The sequence below is a fragment of the Chiloscyllium punctatum genome, chromosome 9 (assembly GCF_047496795.1).
Source record: "Chiloscyllium punctatum isolate Juve2018m chromosome 9, sChiPun1.3, whole genome shotgun sequence".
NCBI classification, from domain to species: domain Eukaryota; kingdom Metazoa; phylum Chordata; class Chondrichthyes; order Orectolobiformes; family Hemiscylliidae; genus Chiloscyllium; species Chiloscyllium punctatum.
In genome coordinates, this window is record NC_092747.1 from 55,402,076 (window position 1) to 55,423,472 (window position 21,397).

The window sequence follows — 21,397 nt, forward strand, 5'->3', positions numbered from 1 at the left end:
TCACCATGAGTCTCAAATATTTTTCTCAACCATTAAGTATTTCAAAACAGTATGTGTGTAAAGAAGAAATATACTTTGTAGTTCTGTGCTAATTACCCACTACATTTTTGAAGGAAATATTAATGACTGCAGTATCTGAACTCAGATTCTTGACTGGAGGTTCTTCTTCCCATCTGATCCAATTGTACAAAATTTTAAAATATAACCAACACTTAGCCTGTGGCAAAGACATAGTTGCCACAGGTGTACCCTCTCATTAGAGAGAGACGATTGGTAATGATTTAACCTTAGGGTCACTATGCTTCAGGCAAGGAGAAAGATTGAGAGGAGAATCCTTTACAGTAACCTCAGCCAGTGCAAGAATTCTACCCACATTGTTGGCATTACTCTATATCACAAACTAGCAGGCCAGCCAACTGAGCTAACTGACTCCATACAGATTAACAGACACTGGATGGAAAATGATTCTTTTGTAAAAGGTTATTATTGACTTTCCCTCTAATAAATGCCCCAAATTTCTTTTGAAATGGCTTTAAAATTATCTTTTGTGCAATGGATTGCTTAATTTAGTTCTTTGTAGTAGTTATCTACTATAGTTGATTTTCAGCTCCACTAAAACTAGTTTTAGAAAAATAAAGTTCCAACCAATTGCTTTAGTACAGCAACAACTTTAGGAAATTATTACCTTTATCCGAATTCATCTTTCATTCATAGCTCCAAGCAGATTCCATGAGACTTTCCTCCATTTGATTACATCATCTTGAAAAAAATGTCCTTTGAAGCTTAAGGATTGATGCCTCGGGCAAAGGGAGATTTATTTTTGCAATGTAATTGAACATGTGGAATATCCAACAGGACATACACGCATGCCATAAGAGGAATTTCACAGTTTGAAGACTATGGACATAATTTATATGCAGAGACTGATACAAGTAGAACTAACTCTAGTTCATATACTGGTCTGTGTATTTTAATTTTCAATGTATATTTAGTAACTTTCATAAATTGTCACAACATATGTGCATGAAATTTTTTCTGTGGTAAGAGATATGGTTGATCCGTTCAATTCTACCATTAATGTGCCGACTGGCTTGCAATAAGCATGTGATCCCTACATCAGCTATAAACGCCTTTGTGTGCAGTATGTGAAAGATGTTATAGACATGCCTCTCACAGTGAGGATTCAAGAGAAAGAAATGTGAGTTGAAAAGTTGGGGAGTGAGAGCTCAGCGAAACAGAAGATCAGGGAAAAGGATGAGTTGTGAGGGGAAGGTTTGGCAAAAGAGATCAATGGGGACCAGGAGGTTCAGGGATGGGAGATGAGGCAAGAGGGAGAGTCAGGAGCAGGTGAGAGAATGAGTGATTAGGAAGAGTCTTTTATCTTTTATACTTCTGAAGTTATTTTAAATGTCATTCAACTGACCGTTTAAATAAAACTTAAGTTATCTCAAGAATATGGCTTAAAAATAGTCCTGGGATTTACATATTAATGAATCGAAATCGGCAACCCATTCTAAAAGCTTGAGCATTGAGCTATCATTTCAGCTGTGTGACACTGTAATCTTTTGCTATAAATTCTGTGTCTTATGATCCTGCTCCACAGCTACCTGATGAGGGAGCAGCGCTATGAAAGCTGGTGCTTCCAAATAAACCTGTTGGCCTATAACCTGGTCTTGTGCGATTTTAAACCTTGTATAAGGGAAAACAGAAGCTAAATCCTTGATAGTCAAGAGGTGAAGTCCCATGTGAGAGAGACAGTTTACATTTTATTTGCTATTGGTGATCACTGACAGGTGCATTGAGCAAAAACATTTTGACCTCCACTGAACTGATGCTTTTCCTTGGCTGCACTGAGCTATCAATGCCCAGGGATTCCCTGAGCCACAGCTCCTCAGTGACATAGAGCCAACTCTTTTCCTCGTCTCTTACTGACTTGTTGCATGGCACAGTTTCTAGATCACATTGTTGTTATAACGCATTTATATAATTTCATGTGATATTCCACTTTAAAGATACCCACCTCACCTTCAGTCACATCTGTCTCAACAAGACTCTTTGTGATATATGTTACAGACACTGACATACAGAAAACCACAAAGTGTCTCATGCTAGCATCAAGTGAGTACTGAAAGCTAGTGATGACTAGCAGGGAAACCAAAAAGGAAACTTGTTTTTTTCTGTGCAATGTACAAACCCAGTTTCATTTTCTGTCAGTCACATACATGATAAGCATTTTAAGTACATTCCATACATCAGTATTTTTAAACCACTGTAAGAAGTCAGTGTAATCGCAAAAGAAGGTTTAGAGATATAGAAGTCCACTTTTTGCACTTGGAAAATGTGCAGGAATGTACATGGGAATGGTTATGTTTGGAGGCAACAAGCACAAGAACAATTTTTAATGTGACGAATGGTAATTCACTCTCCCTCAACAACCTCCTTGGCTCTTCTGCTTCTTTTGAAACTGTGAATCACTTCAATCCCCGTGAATTTATTTACAGTACATCTTCAGAGCACTGTTTTCTGGCTCTGTCCTTATGTACACAGTACATTGTCTCAAAATACATATGCCCCAACTTCTGTCACTTTCCAAAGTATTGCAGCATTCTATCTTTGATCCTCTCCTGTTCATCGAAAAATGACCCATTTTGCATTCTTCAGAAAAATGAGGCCAGTTTTTCACTGCAAGTCCACACCAGGCAGATAGAAATTAAATCGTTTTGAGTTGAAAATTGAATAAATGTCCACAAAAGCCAATCTGACTTTTGCGTGCAATTTACATGACATCTAGTGGTATAATCTGTGCATTACAGCAGGCTTTTTGATCAATTATAAGCCCGACATTTCGGTTACATTTTAATTCTATAATATCATCACAGTCAAATTTTCTTTTTGACAAACAAGACCTGGTATTTTAGGTTGGTAGCATAATGACCAGCAGTCATTGTTTTTACCTCTGTTTACATGCAATGTACAAACCCAATTTCATTTTCTGTAAGTCACATACGTGATAAGCATTTTGAGTACACTCCATACATCATATTTTTAAACCACTTACTGTAAGAAGTCAGTGTAATCGCAAAAGAAGGTTTAGAAATATAGAAGCCATTTGTTCCTTCAAGTTTAATTTTCCATTAAAAAACTGTTACAGTATTCTAATGGCCTCTTGAATCAATTGTATGTACATAGCAAAGTAGTTTAATGAAGATTCTGCAGCTTATCTGGACAATTCTAGAAACGAATGCCTTTTGATCATTACCCCCTCAAATACCTGTTCAATACCCTTATATCTATTTCCACTGATCCACATGTTCATCACCCTCTGTATAAAAGGAAATACATTTTACATTTTACACAGCTAAACTTGAGGCTGTATGTCATAGTTGTACCATTTATGGCAATCTAAAATATCCCATCAGGATTCAGTTTGCCTATCCTTTAAGAATCTTGATTACTGAAATAATGTCACTTTTATCAGCTAACCCCCTTGACTATACATACCAACATCTAAGTATTCTTCCTTATTGTGCCCAGAAATGTGTTATTAACATTAGTAACATACAACTAACTCTTGAATACCTTTTCCTGTGCCGTATTCTACAATTTTGAACAATTTCACTTCTCTACATTTGTTCTCATTGAAAAGTTTTTTTCTCCCTTCACTTACTAAACAATCTTCCCAATCTATTCTGCTTGGTTTACCTATTGCTTAAATTCCTCATTTGTTTTTTCCACATTCAGCTTAGTTTCTTTATTCAATTCAAATCATTTAAATACACTGAAATCAGCAATCATCTTGTACTGATTTCTGATGTATCCTAAATTTGAGTTTTTATCTTAAGGTCTGCACTCAAAAGATCATTTTGGGCTTACTCACTTTATATCAATTAAGCGTTGCTTGGCATAAGTTCTGAATTTGTTGCATATTAATAGCTATCCTACGGTTGTGGTTTGTCCATAAACAATGCTGCAGATTTTCCTCCATTATTCTCCAACTTATTTTATGTAGCTTGATCAGGTCTTCCCTCATTCACCTTACAAGCTCAAAACACTAATAGAAATTACAGCATTCAACCAACCGTTTCTAAGCAAATGTTAGGTCTTCAACTGAATCTATCTATTCATAACTTCATCCCCATTTCATTATTCATGTCCTTCATTTCTAAATATTTCATACAATTCCTGTTTGTGGCAAAGTTCATGCCTCAATAGCCATTTGTTAGGTCATGCCTAAATGTATTTCATTCCAGTGAAATAAACCCATTTATCTGTATTGCCTTTCACAAAAAAAACCCTTCACTAAATCCATTTAATTGTTGTATTATGATTTCTACATGCAAAGAACTACATGCAGTATGACAAGGAATAACAGTAGGCCACTTGGCCTTTTGGGTCTGCTCCACCATTCAATAAGATTATGGCTGATCTGATTTTAACCTTAACTCTACATGCCTGCATAACCTTGATAATCGTGCATTCCATTGGTAATCAAGAATCTATTTATGTCTGCCTTAGAAATATAATTAAAGATACTGCATCTACTGCTTTTTAAGGCAGGGAATTCCAGAGACTCTTAACCCTCAGAGAAAATGTTTCTTCATCACTGTTTTAAATGGCACCTCCCTTATTTTCAAAACGTGACCCCTAGTTCTAGATTCTCTCACAAGAGGAAATCCTTTGAACATCCACATGGTCAAGTCTCCTCAAGATCTTATGTTTTCAACTAAGTCACCTCTGACTCTTTTAAACTCCAAAGGATAAAGGCCTAGCCTTTCCTTTTAAGGTGATCAATTCATTCCAAGTGTTAGTCTAGCAAACTTTCTCTGAACTGCTTCCAACACATTAACATTCTTTTGCAATTACAGTGACCAGTACTTTTCATAGCCCCCCCACCCCCAGATGCAGTCTTATCAATGCCCAGTATAACTGAAGCATAATCTCCCTACCCTTCAGAATAAACCATAACATTCCATTAGCTTCCCTGATTACTTGCAATACCTGCATACTAAAATTCAGAGGATCATGCACAAGGATAGCCACATCTATCAGCATCGCTGAGTTCTGCAACCTTTCACAACTTAGATGGCATGTTTTTATCCTTTCTGCTAAAATGGACATTTTCACATTTACCAAATGTTTGCCAACACACTTAATCCATTCATACCCTCTTTTTGGGTTCCTTATGTCCTCTTCAAAACTCACTTTCCTACTGTTAGAATCCTACTTTTTAAAATAAAAATCAATTTTGAGCTGGAAATGACTGCTGGACTTTTGGACAGTTTGTGATAAAATGAAAAGAAGACCTGCTTATGATGCCAGGCCTGGCGGCAAATTGCAGGCTGATTCTTGTTTAACAGGATTCCAACAGGTACAGTGATCCTAGGAAGTGCATTGTGCTTAAACAGATAGCAGAAGTTGACGATTAACAAGTTCAGCACTTGGGAATTGGTTCCAGCAAATCTGGAAGAGACCCTATGGTCAAGCAGGTGGCAGATGTTGAATGGTAATTGAGGCCTTGGGAAAAGTTGATCAGACTATCAGGTCGGAACCAGAATTAAAGTTGATTTTTTTGAACTATGATTTCTGAGAGAAAATTCTGGGCTACTGCTGATATAGCATAGAGATTTGAAAGTCCCCTGCCTAATCTGCTACACCAGCTTCTGGAAGCCCAAAGAGTAGTAAGCTGAGTTGGAAGTATTGCTGATTTTGCCTGGGTGAACTGAGGTGACCCTGATCAATAATTCAGAAAAAGCAACCAAGGAGTCGACATTTTTGCCTGTAAAATAATGCATCATGAAAGTCATTTAAATAAGTCTGGTCAGTTTCGCTATTTTTTCTATTCATCCCTTAACCGTGTTTATATGCATGTCTGCCTTTTTGTGTGAATGTGGAGTAAAATCAGATGTTTTGTGTTTAAACCACAGACATTAATCAGCTTACCATATTTTTTTTTCTATTTTTTTTCTCTGCTAACCGTATTCGTTATTTAATAAATAATTAAGTCTTTAGATTAATTGCAAGATTGATGTCTGGTAATTAATTATTTGCAAATAATTTATTTGGGCTTGGTTATTCAAAAGCCTGGTCAATAACTTACTGGAGTGACTGTTTGGGGGTGTTTGAGTATTTAAATTTAATATGTTTTGAATACAGAGGTAGAAAGGCTGATAGGGTTGAGCTGTCTGGCTCTATGTCATAACACTATCTAAGCTAATACTTACATTTTACTTATAGTACAAGGGAATAGCTAAAATGGCACATACTGTACAGGGCCTTTTGCTTCACTCAATATGCACCTTTTTCAGTTGAAAATTAAACAGCCACACACAGACACCATAAAAAGGCCCCAAAAGGATTTCTAAAATCAACGGTTGAAATAATTTGCTAAACTAGTCTGCTAATAATATGCTCTAGACCTGTCATGTATATGCACTGAGCTCAAAATCAACTAAGTATGAATATATGTGATGCCATTTGTACTTAGCAATTTATCTGTACAAATGTACAAATTACCTGAATTAAACATCATTTTCCTTTAATATTCAATACTTCAATTATTCTAGCTTATCCTTAAAGTACATTTTTTTGACAGCAGGAACCAGAACCCCACATGGTTTGGATGTTTCCCTTGTGTTTGGTGACCAAAATTAAATGCCGTATCTAAGGTTTGGCCTAGCTACTAACATAACAAAGAACAAAGAAAGTTTACAGCCTAGGAACAGGCCCTTTGGAACTCCAAGCCTGTGCTGATCCAAATCCACTGTCTAAACCTATCGCCCAATTGCTAAGGAACTGTATCCCTCTGCTCCCCACTTACTCATGCATCTGTCCAGAGGCACCTTAAATGAATCTATCGTGCCTGCCTCTACTACCTCTGCTAGCAATGCGTTCTAGGCACTTACCACCCACTGTGGAAAGTACTTACCGCGTGTTTCCCCCTTAAACTTTTCTCCTCTCACCTTGAACGTGTGACCTCTTGTTTAAATAGTGTTATGACATAGAGCCAGACAGCTCAACCCTATCAGCCTTTCTACCTCTGTATTCAAAACATATTAAATTTAAATACTCAAAGACCCTCAAACAGTCACTCCAGTTAGTTATTGACCAGATGTTTGAATAACCAAGCCCAAATAAACTATTTGCAAATAATTAATTACCAGACATCAATCTTGTAATTAATCTAAAGACTCAACCTGGGAAAAACCTTATCTTCATCCACCCTGTCTATATCCTTCATTTTGTAGACCTCAATCAAGTTCCCCTTCATCCTCTTGTTTTCTAATGAAAACAATCCTAACCCACTCAACCTCTCTTCATAGTTAGCACCTTCCATACCAGGCAACATCCTTGTAAACCTTCTCTGCACCTTCTCTAAAGCATCCACATCCTTTTGGTAATATGGTGACCAGAACCGTACACAGTATTCTAAATGCGGCCGAACCAAAGTCTTGTACAATTTTAACATAACCTGCCAACTCTTTTACTCAATACCCTGTCTGAGGAAGGCATGCATACCATATGCCTTTTTGACCACTCTATCCACCTGTGCAGCCACCTTCACAGTACAATAGATCTTAACTCCCAGATCTCTCTGCTCCTCAACTTTTCCCAAGGCTCTTCCATTTACAGTATAATTTGCTCTAGAATAAGACCTTCCAAAATGCATCACCTCAAATTTGCCCAGATTGAACTCCATCTGCCACTTCTCCACCCAACTCTCCAGTCAATCTACGTTCTCCTGTATTCTTTGACAGTCCCCTATACTTTCTGCCACTCCACCAATCTTTATGTCATCTGCAAACTTACTGATCGAAGACTGGAGGTTGGCAAACATGGTGTCCTGTTTAAGAAGGGCGGTAAGGACAAGCCAGGGAACTATAGAACAGTGAGCCTGACATTGGTAGTGGGCAAGTTGTTGGAGGGAATCCTGAGGGACAGGATGTACGTGTATTTGGAAAGGCAAGGACTCATTAAGGATAGTCAACATGGCTTTGTGCATGGGAAATCATGTCTCACAAACTTGATTGAGTTTTTCGAAGAAGTAACAAAGAGGATTGATGAGGGCGGAACAGTAGATGTGATCTATATGAACTTCAGTAAGGCGTTCGACAAGGTTCCCCATGGGAGACTGATTAGCAAGGTTAGATCTCATGGAATACAGGGAGAACTAGCCATTTGGATACAGAACTGGCTCAAAGGTAGAAGACAGAGGGTTGTTTTTCAGACTGTGACCAGTGGAGTGCCACAAGGACTGGTGCTGGGTCCTCTACTTTTGTCATTTACATAAATGATTTGGATGAGAGCATAAGAGGTACAGTTAGTAAGTTTGCAGATGATACCAAAATTGGAGGTGTAGTGAACAGCGAAGAGGGTTACCTCAGATTACAACAGGATCTTGATTAGATGGGCCATTGGGCTGAGAAGTGGCAGATGGAATTTAATTCAGATAAATGCGAGGTGCTGCATTTTGGGAAAGCAAATCTTAGCAGGACTTATACACTTAATGGTAAGGTCCTAGGGAGTGTTGCTGAACAAAGAGTCCTTGGAGTGTGGGTTCATAGTTCTTTGAAAGTGGAGTCGCAGGTAGATAGGATAGTGAAAAACTCGGTAAAAGCCTGAAACGTCGATTTCGAAGCTACTTGGATGCTGCCTGAACTGCTGTGCTCTTCCAGCACCACTAATCCAGGATAGTGAAAAAGGCATTTGGTATGCTTTCCTTCATTGGTCAGAGTATTGAGTACAGGAGTCGGGAGATCATGTTGTGGCTGTACATTGGTTAGGCCACTGTTGGAATATTGCATGCAATTCTGGTCTCCTTCCTATTGGAAAGATGTTGTGAAACTTGAAAGGGTTTAAAAACTATTTACAAGGATGTTGCCAGGGTTGGAGGATTTGAGCTATAGGGAGAGGCTGAACAGGCTGGGGCTGCTTTCCCTGGAGCATCAGAGGCTGAGGGGTGACCTTCTAGAGGTTTACAAAATTATGAGGGGCATGAATAAGGTAAATAGACAAAGTCTTTTCCATGGGGTCAGGGAGTCCAGAACTAGAGGGCATAGGTTTAGGATGAGAGTGGAAAGATATAAAAAGACCTAAGGGGCAACTTTTTCACACAGAGGGAGGTACGTGTATGGAATGAGCTGCCAGAGGAAGTGGTGGTGGCTGGTACAATTGCAACATTTAAAAGGTATTTGGATGGGTATATGAATAGGAAGGGTTTGGAGAGATATGGGCCGGGTGCTGGCAGGTGGGACTAGATTGTGTTGGGATATCTGGTCAGCATGGATGGGTTGGACCGAAGGGTCTGTTTCCATGCTGTACATCTCTAAGACTCTATGATCAGACCATCAATGCCCTCTTCCAGATCACTTATGTATATCACAAACAACAATAAACCCAGCACTCATCCCTGTGGACCACCACTGATCACCTTTCTCTATTTTGAGAAACTCCCTTCAATAACTACTGTCTGCTTCCTGTTGCTCAACCAGTTCTTTATCCACCTAGCTAGAATACCCTGCACATCATGCAACTTCATGGCAGCCTCTGATTGTAGTTGACAAATTTGGTAACATACCTTTGCATTTTGTTAAGCTGAAAATTGAGAGTTTTGAGTCTCAAAATTCTCACAGCAATCAACATTTATCAAAGAACAACTGACGCTGGAAATCTGAAACAAAAATAGAAATTGCTCGATAAACTCAGCTGGTCTGGCAGTGTCTGTGGAGAGAAAACAGAATTAATGTTTTGAGTCCAGTGGGCCTTCTTCAGAACACTAAGAGTAGGAGTGGACTATCTAGCCACAAGCCTGAACCACAATTTAATAAAATGATGGTCAATCTGATTACAACCTTAAATCCACATTTGCCCCAAAAGTTTCAAAGACTCTCCTCTTTCTGTCTTTTCAAAAATAGATGGAAAAACTCTTGATCCTCAGATCTGTTTCAAATGGGTGATCCTCTACTTTTAGATTCTCCCACAAAAGGAAACATCATCGCTATATTCAACCTGTCAAGACCCATCAGCATCTTACATGTTTCAAACAACATGTCTTTAACTTATTAAACTCCAGCAGATAAACCCCTCGTAAGATACCCCACATATTCTAGGTATTAGCCGAGAAAACCTACTCTGAACTGCCTCTAATACATTTGCATCCTTTCCAAAACAAGGTAATCAAGATTGTATGCAGCGCTCCAGATGCAGTTTCATCAGTTCTCTGTATACATGATGCATTACCTCCCTGCAATAAATAACAGTCCACTGTTATACTTCCGATACCTGCATACCAAGGTTTTGTGATTCATACATTTTAGATCCCTCTGCACCTCAGAACTCTACAGTCTCACTACATTTAGTTAATATGCTTCTTTTTCATTCCTGCCAAAATAGACAACTTCTGTTTTCTCCTTTTATACTCCATTTGCCAGATCTTTGTTCACTCATTTAACTTATTTATACGTTAATTTTGCATTATCAGCAAAATTGGCAAGTCTACCTGTCACACCTTCACTTAAGTCATTTATATAAATTGCAAATAGTTGAAACCCAGGCACTGAGCCCTGTGACATATAACACTTGGTACATTAATAAAATGCAAATAACTATTACCTATTAAGTCAGTTGAATGAGCAGTTGACTAAGTTTATCAATTAAAACATTAGCATTTTAATTTGTACATTATTTAACTTGAAAAGTTTGAATTAAACTCCTGATTTACCCTTGGTTTTTACTGAATCCATGCAGCAATTAGCAGCATTAAGATGTGCAAATCCTTAAAGTAATTTCCTCGCTCTGAAAATTCACAGCCCCTTAAAAGTAGTGCTGACAGGATGCGCACGAGGTGTAAATCTACTGTTCCAGTTTTTCAAAGCATGATGTCTTTGTACATCACAACAGAGTCCAACACATAGTATTGCTTTAAATTTCATATTTTAGTGGCAAATATGGTAGATTTTGTTCTCCTGTCTTGTAAGAACATTTTGAAAATGATAATGGACTCTTTATACATAAAATCTTGGTTGTAGTGCAAGACATAGCCAAAATGGCACATATCCCATTGGTTCTTTTGCTTGACTTAACATACCCTTTTATTCAGTTGAGGCAACTATAAAAAACAGCCACACAGAGTTCATAACAATGTCCCAAAAGGATTCATGAGAGAGAAATTATAGAAATAATGTTAAACGTTTTTGCTAACAATGTGTTCTGGACCTACCAAGTATATGATCTGAGTTCTAAATCAACCAAGTATGAATGTTCACATGGTGCCAATTGTATTTACCCACCTGAGCGTGTTAGTGGTATGGCAGGGTAGGTGGTGTTGAAGAGAGATGGGGTATCAGAAGGAAGATTAAAGACTCAAGAACATTTATTTTAAAAAGTCATGACTATTTTTACCACTCATACAAAAATTACACATATTAAAACAATGTCGTGTAAACTTCTGCTATATCCTATTGAATTTACAGTTGCAGTAGCAGTCAAGAAGAGTTCAAAGATAAATGCATTATAGTTTAGTAACCCTGGGGTTATTTTGACAGGCATTTTAATTTAATATCAATGTTAACAACAGTTCTGTGTACACAATGATAGCATTATAATTAATTCAGAAAGGAGAGCATAAGATAGCTATGGATTTATTGAGATGAAAATTAATAATACGTACAGCAATTTGCACCTCCTTAAAACAGAGATGCAGAATTTAATGACAAGGTAATTGAAAAAGAGACAGGCACAGTCATAACAATGACAAAAACCAGTATATTACTACAAAATTAAGTTAAAACTGTCCCCCAGGTCTTTTGCCACAATACACTCCCTCTAACATTAAGAATCAGCCTTTGTAGAGTCCAGAGACAGTATGCTCCTGTTACGTTCGAAAGGCAAGGCTAGTAGATGTGGGGAATGCTGGGTGATGAGAGAAATTGAGGATTTGGTCAAGAAAAAGGAAAAAGGCAGAGATCGAGTGAATCCTTAGGAGCGTATAAAGGCAGTAGGAGTGTACTTAAGAGGGAAATCAGGCAGGCAAAAAGGGGCAATGAGATAGCTTTGCTAAATAGAGTTGAGCAGAATCCAAAGGGACTTTATAAATACATTAAGAACAAAAAGGTAACTGGGGAGAGAACAGGGCTCCTCAAAAATCAGCAAGGCAGCTTATGTGTGGAACTGCAGGAGAGATACGAAACAAGTATTTTGCATCAGTGTTTATTGTGGAGAAAAATATGTAAGATACAGAATGTGGCAGGATAGTGACATCTTGTAAAATGTCCATGTTAGAAAGGAGATGGTGCTGGATGTCTTAAAACACAAAGATGGACGAATCCACTAGGACCTGATCAGGTATACTCTAGAACTCTGTGGGAAGCTATGGAAATGATTTTTGGGCCCCTTGCTGAAATATTTATACCATCAATAATCACAGGTGAGGTGCTGGCAGACTGGAGGTTGGCTAATGTGGTGCTATTATTTAAGAAAGGTACTAAGGAAAAACTAGGGAACTATAGACCAATAAGTCTGACATCAATGGTGGGCTAGTTTTAGGAGAGAATCCTGAGGGACAGGATTTACATGTATTTGGAAAGGCAAGGACTGATTAAGAATAGTCAACATGGCTTTTGTGTGCGAAATCATGTCTCACTAACTTGATTCAAGTTTTTTTTTAAATTAAAGAGGATTGATGAGAGCAGAGTAGTGGACGTGATTTACATGGACTTCAGTAAAGCGTTTGACAAGGTTCCTCATGGTAGGCTGATTAACAAGGTTAGATCTCATGGAATATGGGGAGCACTGGCCATTTGGATACAGAACTGACATGAAGGTGGAAGTCAGAGGGTGGTAGTGGAAGATTGCTTTTCAGACTGGAGGCCTGCGACCAGTCGTGTACCACAACGATCAGTGCTGGGGCCACTGCTTTTTTTGTCATTTATATAAACGATTTGGACGTGAACATAGGAGGTATAGTCATTAAGTTGGCAGATGGCACCAAAACTGGAGGTGTAGTGGACAACGAATGTCACCCAGAGTGCAATGGGATCTTGATCAGATGGGCCAATGGGCTGAGAAGTGGCAGATGGAGTTTTATTTAGATAAATGTTAGGAGCTGCATTTTGGAAAAGCAAATCAAGGCAGAACTTAATGGTAAGATCCTGGGAGTGTTGCTGAACAAAGAGACCTTGGAGTGCAGGTTCATAGTTCTTTGAAAATGGAGTTGCAGGTAAACAGGAAAGTGAAGAAAGTGTTTAGTATGCTTTCCTTTATTGGTCAGAGTATTGAGTATAGGCGTTGGGAGGTCATGTTGCAGCTGTACAGAACCTTGGTTAGGCCATTTTTGGAATATTGTGTGCAATCCTGGCTTCCTTCCTATCGGGAGGATAGTGTGTAACTTGAAAGGGTTCAGAAAAGATTTACAATGGTCAACCCATCATGCCAGGGTTGGAGGGTTTGAGATACAGGGAGAAGCTGAATAAGCTGGGGCTGTTTTCCCTCCAGCGTCAGAAGCTGAGCGCTTCTAGAGGTTTATAAAATTATGAGGGACTTGGATAGCATAAGTGGACAAGGTATTTTCCCTGGGTGGGAGAGTCCAGAATCAGAGGGCATAGGTTTAAGGTGAGAGGGGTAAGATTTTAAAGGGACCTCAGCGGCAATGTTTTCATACAGAGAGTGGTGCATATATGGAATAAACTGCCAGAGGAAATGGTGGAGTCTGGTACAATTATAACATTTAAAAGGCATCTGGATGGGTATATGAATAGAAAGGGTTTAGAGGGATGTGAGTCAAGCGCTGACAAATGAGACTAGATTAATTTAGGATAGGTGCTCAATGTGAACAAGTTGGACTGAAGTGTCTGTTCCATGTCATACATATCATCTTCCTGTACGTCCAATATTTGGTAATCTCCCTTAAGAATTGCGTACCTGCTACCTGGCTTCTATTTCCAAGGAGTCTGTTTCATTTGTTTAGTTTCATGGAGCCAACAGACAAAAGGAACACCTATAGTTCAAAACAGCCTCAGTGCTTTAGTCTCAGAGGCACTAATTGCCATAAGGCTCCTTTCTGGGCTATCATTCAAGGTGTCCACGTCTGGTGTCTGTTGTAGTTCAACAGAAGCATACATGCCTCTCAATCAGAAGACTATGGGTCCAAGCTCCTTCCTAAAAACAAGCACAAACTATACTGAAACTTCAATGCAATGAGGAAATGCTGCACCACCTTTTTAAAGGTAATAAACCTAGATCCCATTTGCCTACTCAGGAGGATGTAGAAGATCAAATATCAGTCCTTGAAGAACAAAGAGAATCCTCAAACAACAATTTCCATGATATTAGTGCTTGCGAGACCAGGCTGAGCCCAAATTGGCTGCTGTTTCCCACCAGTGCATCCACTTCATAAAGTACTTCATTGCTTGTAAAATTCTTTTACAATATTCTGAGGTCAAGAAAGGCACTACATGAGTTTGTTTTGTAAAATCAAAACTTATCGGGCAACTTTTGGATCTTTTTAAAAAATCCCTTTTTAGATATGAGTGTTGACTGCTGAATTAATGAAACTGCCAATTAGTTGAAACTGCTGTGCAAAATATTATTTAAGGGAGATGCTACAAACCTGGTCTCTTATATATATATAAAATATATATAAAATAAAATCACAACTCTTCTCATATCATTGTATTGGAATGCGTAGCAATTGCATCAGTTTTAATTATTTTGCCCAGAATAATCTAAATTCAGTTAGGTAGAATTTATACAGACATCTGTTTGCAACCATGTTAGGAATGTGGGACTTAACGTAAGACTTTCCAGCTGTGGCAGCTGGATTAGAATCCATCCCTCTTTTCTATGTGTGAACTTGATAAAATCAAATCTTTGACTGTCTCAATTTAATGGGTCATCTGCTAAACTGCACATATTGTGGCACTAATGACCAATCTGAGGGCACAGGCTTGGTTCTTCAGGGAAATGTAAGCATCACATTGATGCAGTGGATTTGTGTTGCTGAAAGTTAAGGCACATTATTGAGAGAGCACAATTGTTGAGGGAAAGTGAAGACACGGCCACTAGCTATGAAATACCTGACCTTGGCCAGTTAGATGCCAATAATAGATCCCTATCACAGGTTACTGTTTCATATACTGACACTGCACATTACCTTGATGGGCACGAAACAAAAAAAATCAAAAACAATAAAATTTAAAACTTTATGCTGTTTACCTGAATGGTATCCTTGTCGTAATATATTCAAGTTAGGTTTTTACACTTAAGCAATAAACTTTATGTGTGAACATTATAACAATGAGAGTAGAACGTAACAACATTTGTGAATTTAATTGAGGCATTCCTAAGAAATGATCATGCATTATAATAAATTAAACTTTTTTTGCATATGGAACCTCTAATTGACTTCATTAGTAAACATTGTATAAGAAAAATGAAGAAAACATTTGCACTGAATTCTGATTTTGCATTGTTAGTTTATAGGTTTGGATGTGAATCCAGAAGCTCAGCCACACACTGAACAACCGAAGACCTTTCAAGTTACTGAGGCCAATATTCCTACATTCATACAGGTGAACACAGCATAATCATGGCTGACATAGAAATTTAAAATTTTGGACAACATTTTAATGCTCACTATCGAAATAATCAATTGTACCAAATTTGCATTTTATAGCAGAACCAATGAACATCATAAAGATCATCCACACTGGATTTATTAAAGAGGCATAAGTTTCCATTAGTACATAATACCTGTAGTTGATTTCTATTGTTTTTATTTGCCAAGACTTTTGTTGCCAACACTAAAGTGCCATATTTTCTCATGACTTAAGATTGGAAAATGACAATATCTGGGAAACTACAGTGTATTGTTAACAGAATCAGATGTGACTTTTTTTAAGCTTAAAAAGGTATTTAAAAGTGTCAAATTTATCCCAAACATATAGATTGTTAAATGCAGACTTGTGTAAATTGTGCATAAAGAGATGCATTATACCTGATTCGTGACTGACAGAATATTCCTATTTCTATTCAAAAGTGAATTTGTTCCTTTCATAAACAGAAAGCAACGATATCCAAAACTGTTTTGAAGTATATAATTTGTATCATAGTATAAAATTGTTCAGTGAAAGATATTACTTCACTGGCTGGTCTATTTTACAGAACCAAAATGGATCATGGACATCGATTAACTGCTTAATGGATGCCTTATTCCCAGTTGGTTTTCCAGTCTGCCATTTCCAACAGGCTAGTTGGCATGACATCAAAATGTAAATGTAACACCTTCTCTGTAAAAACAGGACTGTCAGACCTTACGGCCAGGTAATATGTTGAATCTTTTTCTTTGGCTCTGTAGATCTTAACTCCACCTGCAGGCAAAAACAAAGTATTATTTGCAATACTAAATAACATGCAATTGTTCTGTGCACATCGAGTCTACATCAGCAATAACGTACTGACTAAATTGCCAAGATGTACAAAATGTATTTAGAACGTAAAAGTTTCAGGATTTTTTCGTGTTTCATCAGCACTAGATATGAGCAAATGCAACTTTACTGTGCAATGTAATATCTATAAACTTTAAGCAAACATATTTTCTGGCTATTTTGTTTATTAGAGCATGTAAGTGTTATGCAAGGATATGCCATACATCCAGGGCTCAACTGCATGACATGCACCAGCTGGGTTACCCGGTAAACACTAAACTTAAATTAGATTAGCCAAAGCAAATGTGTGCCAATATACAGTTCTGATATACACTCCCTATCATTTCAGATCAACCGTCGTCTCAGCTTCACAAAAGCAAAATACTGTGGACGCTGGAAATCTGAATCAAAAATAAAAAGTGATAAATATATTCAGTGGATGAAATAGATCACCTTTTCCTCCTGGAGTTTCCTAGTAATTGCTTTGTCTGGCAGTTGGCTCCTTGGATACACCAATTGAACTGAAACCAATTCTAATCAACATCAGTACTAAAATATAGGGCATAATTTGATGCGGAGCTTGGACAGTAGAATCTGCACCAACATCTTCATAGTCATACAGTCATAGAGATGTACAGCATGGAAACAGACCCTTCGGACCAACCCGTCCATGCCGACCAGATATCCCAACCCAATCTAGTCCCAACTGCCAGCACCCAGCCCATATCCCTCCAAACCCTTCCTATTCATAAACCCATCCAAATGCCTCTTAAATGTTGCAATTGTACCAGCCTCCACCACTTCCTCTGGCAGCTCATCTGTGACTATTGATGATACAAATATCTCAGCAAGAGGCCCAACAATCACTTCTCTAGCTTCTCACAGAGTTCTAGGGTACAGCTGATCTATTTGCCAAAGCTGTCTCGTGTCCCCTTTTTGGCCTCCTGATTTCCCTCTAAAGTATACTCCTACTTCTTTTATACTCTAAGGATTCACTTGATCTATCCTGTCTATACCTTACATATGCTTCCCTTTTCTTCTTTACTAAACCTTCAATTTCTTTAGTCATGCAGCATTCCCTATATCTACCAGCCTTTCCTTTCACCCTGACAGGAATATACTCTCATTTCTGAAGGCTTCCCATTTTCCAGCCATCCCTTTACCTGCAAACATCTGCCCCCAATCAGCTTTTGAACGTTCTTGTCTAATACCGTCAAAATTAGCCATTCTCCAATTTGGAACTTCCAACTTTTAGATCTGGTCTATCCTTTTCCAACATTATTTAAAATCTAATAGAATTATGGTCGCTGGCCCTGAAGTGCTCCCTCACTGACACCTCAGTCACCTGCCCTGCCTTATTTCCCAAGAGTAAGTCAAGTTTTGCACCTTCTCTGGTAGGTACATCCACATACTCTATCAGAAAATGGTCTTGTACACACTTAACAAATTTCTCTCCATCAAAGAAAGATATCCCAGACTGCCTGAGGATAAATCATTGACTCAGTCAGAGGTCTATAGCATGAAAATAGGTCCTTTGACCCAACTTGCCCATGCCAGCCAGTTTTCACAATTTAAACTAGTCCCATTTGCCTTCACTTGATCCATATCCCTCCAAACCTGTCCGATGCATGTTCCTGTCTAAATGTTTCTTATATGATAAAATGGTACTTGCTTCTTCCACCACCACATCTGGCAGCCTGTTCCAGGTACTCACCACCCTCTGAAAAAAAATTGCCCCTCTGGACCCTTCTGCATCTCTCCCCCAAATCTATGCCCTCTGGTTTTAGACTTCCCTACTATGAGGAAAAGCTGTCTTCTATCCACCTTATCTATGTCTCTCATGATTTGATATATCTCCAAGGCTACCCCTCAATCTCTTATGCTCTAGGGAAAGTGTCCTAGATATCCAACCTCTCCTTTTAACTTGAACCTTCCAGTCCAAGTAGCATCCCGGTAAATCTTTCTGTACTCCTAGTTTAATAACAGCCTATGCATGCTGTACTCCAAATGTGGCCTCACAAACGTCTTGTATAGCTGCAACAACACATCCCATCTCCTATACTCAATGCTCTGCCTGATGAGAGCTAGCATGCTGAAAGCTGCTTTCACCACCCTGTGACTCAAACTTCTAGGAACTATGAACCTGCACTCCTCAATCTCTTTGGTCTAAAACACTGCCCAGGGCCTTAACCATTGACTCTGTAAACCCTGCCCTGGTTTGATTGACCAAAATACAAAACCTTGCATTTAACAAAATTAAACTAAATCTGCCACTCCTCAGACCACTGGTCTAGTTCATCAAGATCTTGCTGCATTCCCAGATAATCTTCTTCACTATCCACTATATCAACAATCTTGGTGTCATCTGCAAACTTACTAACCATCTCTCCTAAATTCTCATTCAAATCATTTATGTAAATGACGAACAACAGTGAACCTAGCACAGATTCCTTGTGGCACTTTGCCGGTCACAGGTTTCCAGTCTAAGAAATAACTCTCTACCACTGGGTCTTCCATCTTCAAGCTAATTTTGTATTCAATTGGCTAGATCTCCCTTGATCCAGTGAGACTTAACCTTACTCAATACTTAAAACAGAAACTGGTGAGGTGGTGGGGGTTAACTCAACTATGAAAGTTAAAAAATAATGTCTTCATTTGCTATTAGTACTTTTGCCACAGAACTGCTGAAAAACAGGAATTATGTTGCAGTTCAGGCACCTTCATCAAGTCCTTGTAGCCCAGTCAGGAATAGTATTCCTTAAATTTCTCCCACTAATATAGCAAACATATTCCAATCTGGACTCATGAAAGATTGCTCAGAAACACAATTCCCTTTGTAAAGCTAGGAAACCCAGTTTCTCAGACATACTGCACAAAGCACAAAAGATGGATCAGTAATCACATGGACCCTGATGTGAAAGCTTGTATAACAATTCCTGCATTCCAAAAAGCTTACTGCTTTCTATCACTATGAATACAGAATTACTTTACCTGAAAATATGAAGGTGGTTAATTGATTAGGAGAGAGATGAGTTTGAGCAAAGTACTTCTTACAGATACAGTAATAGATTTAAAATATTTTTTTCATTCTAGTCAAATCCTTCAAAAGGTAATAACTAATTTCCATCTAATGCCCAAGAGTGTCCGTTAAAGGCCACAGATACCAATTAAGTCTGAGCAAAATATCTGGAATTAGATTACACTAAGTTCCTCTGTACGTTTACAGATAATTTCAGGAAGGTATTGAAGGAAACAAACAAAAAGGTTACATAAATGCAAAAAATGGAAGTGCTCCAAAAAAAATGGATAGGGAGAAAGTGCAAGAGGTGCAAATGTAAGTTTTAAAAATGATAATACTCAAAATAACACTTCTAAAATGGACAAAATTTTAGAATCTTACAATTTAGAATCATAGAATCCTTGCAGGGTAGATAGAAGCCATTCTGTCATTGAGTCTGCACCAAAGAGCATCCTACCCAGACTCAACTCTCACCCTATCCCTGTAACACCACATTTACCATTGCTAATCTGCCTAGCCTACACATCCCTAGACACTACGGGGCAATTTAGCATGGCCAAGCCATTTAACTTGCAAATCTTTGGGCTGTGGAATGAAACTGGAGTATCCAACAGACACAGGGAAAACATGCAAACACACACAGTTGCCCAAGGTTGGAATCGAACTCGGCTCCTTGGCACTGTGAGGCAGCAGTGCTAACCAGTCGGCCACCTCATAATTTGTTAAGTTTTTGGGATTCAAACCCACACATCAGAAGACTGGACCCTTAATCCAACACCTCGACTGCTTGACCACATAACTGGGTGACACGACAAATTCCATGCTGGGGTTATCAAAAGAAACAGGCAAGTATTTTGTAGATGCATTAGCCATAATTTTCCAAAGCTTGTGAGATTTGGAAATCATGGAAGAAAAAATGTTTATGTAGCACCATTACACAATGTAGACTCCAAGGGCAAAAAGGTGCTGCTAGCTGTTCCCCAATGACATTAATGTTGAACACCATGCAAGCTATACAGGCAACAAAATCAAATAAATTCTACGCCATAAAATACAAAACCAAGTTATACTAAACATTTGAAAGTTACTGATTGGACCTTAATTTCAATATTGAGTCCAATTCTGAACAAAATATTGGATACAATAAAGGTTATGGGCCCTGACCCATCCAGGCTGTAGTGCTGAAGAGTGACTCCACTGCAGGCTGCAGCTGTTCAAGAAGGTGGCTCACCACCACATCTCAATTAGGGACAAACATTAAAAACTGATTCACATCCCATGAATAAATTTTAAAAAAACTTTTGCAATGAACTATGAATATTTGGGATGCACTACCCGATTCAAGATAAAATAAAAGCAGGCCCAGTCAGCAATGCCCGCATCCCATGAGTTATTAAAAAAAAAGACCCTTCAATTTTGAGCAATAACTTTCCCAATTAATCCATCTACTTTTAAAACCTATGTCTTCTTTGCTTAAAAGGCTATTTTCAAGTTGATCCTTGATATTAAAAATTTGTAACATTTTATCTGTTCTCCTGAATATCCAGTAGAAGTGGCAAAAATCATCCTGAAACTTAATATTTATTTCCTTTGACATGTTTTGTCTTCAAAAGCTGTCTAGCAGGATGAATTACTTTAGTCTTGATGTCTGACTGCAAGTCACAAGCAGACATTAAAAAGAATCTCAATCAGACCCTTAAGTTGCATAGTAAAATACATCACTCATGAAATTTTTACTCCCCACATCAGTAGTCCTTAATTTTCTAATCAAACATGCATTGCGAAGTCTGCTTCTCATATCTACTGACTCTGGATGTATGTTGTCTCATTCACAGTTTCATTTGTTACTTTGATTTTTAGGTGCTTTGTTCAGAATAGTTCTTTCATTAATCATTTTTCTGGTGATTTTTCCTCAGCAGTTGACCGACTGGAAGTCCTAAAGGACTTCATACGAAGGGAA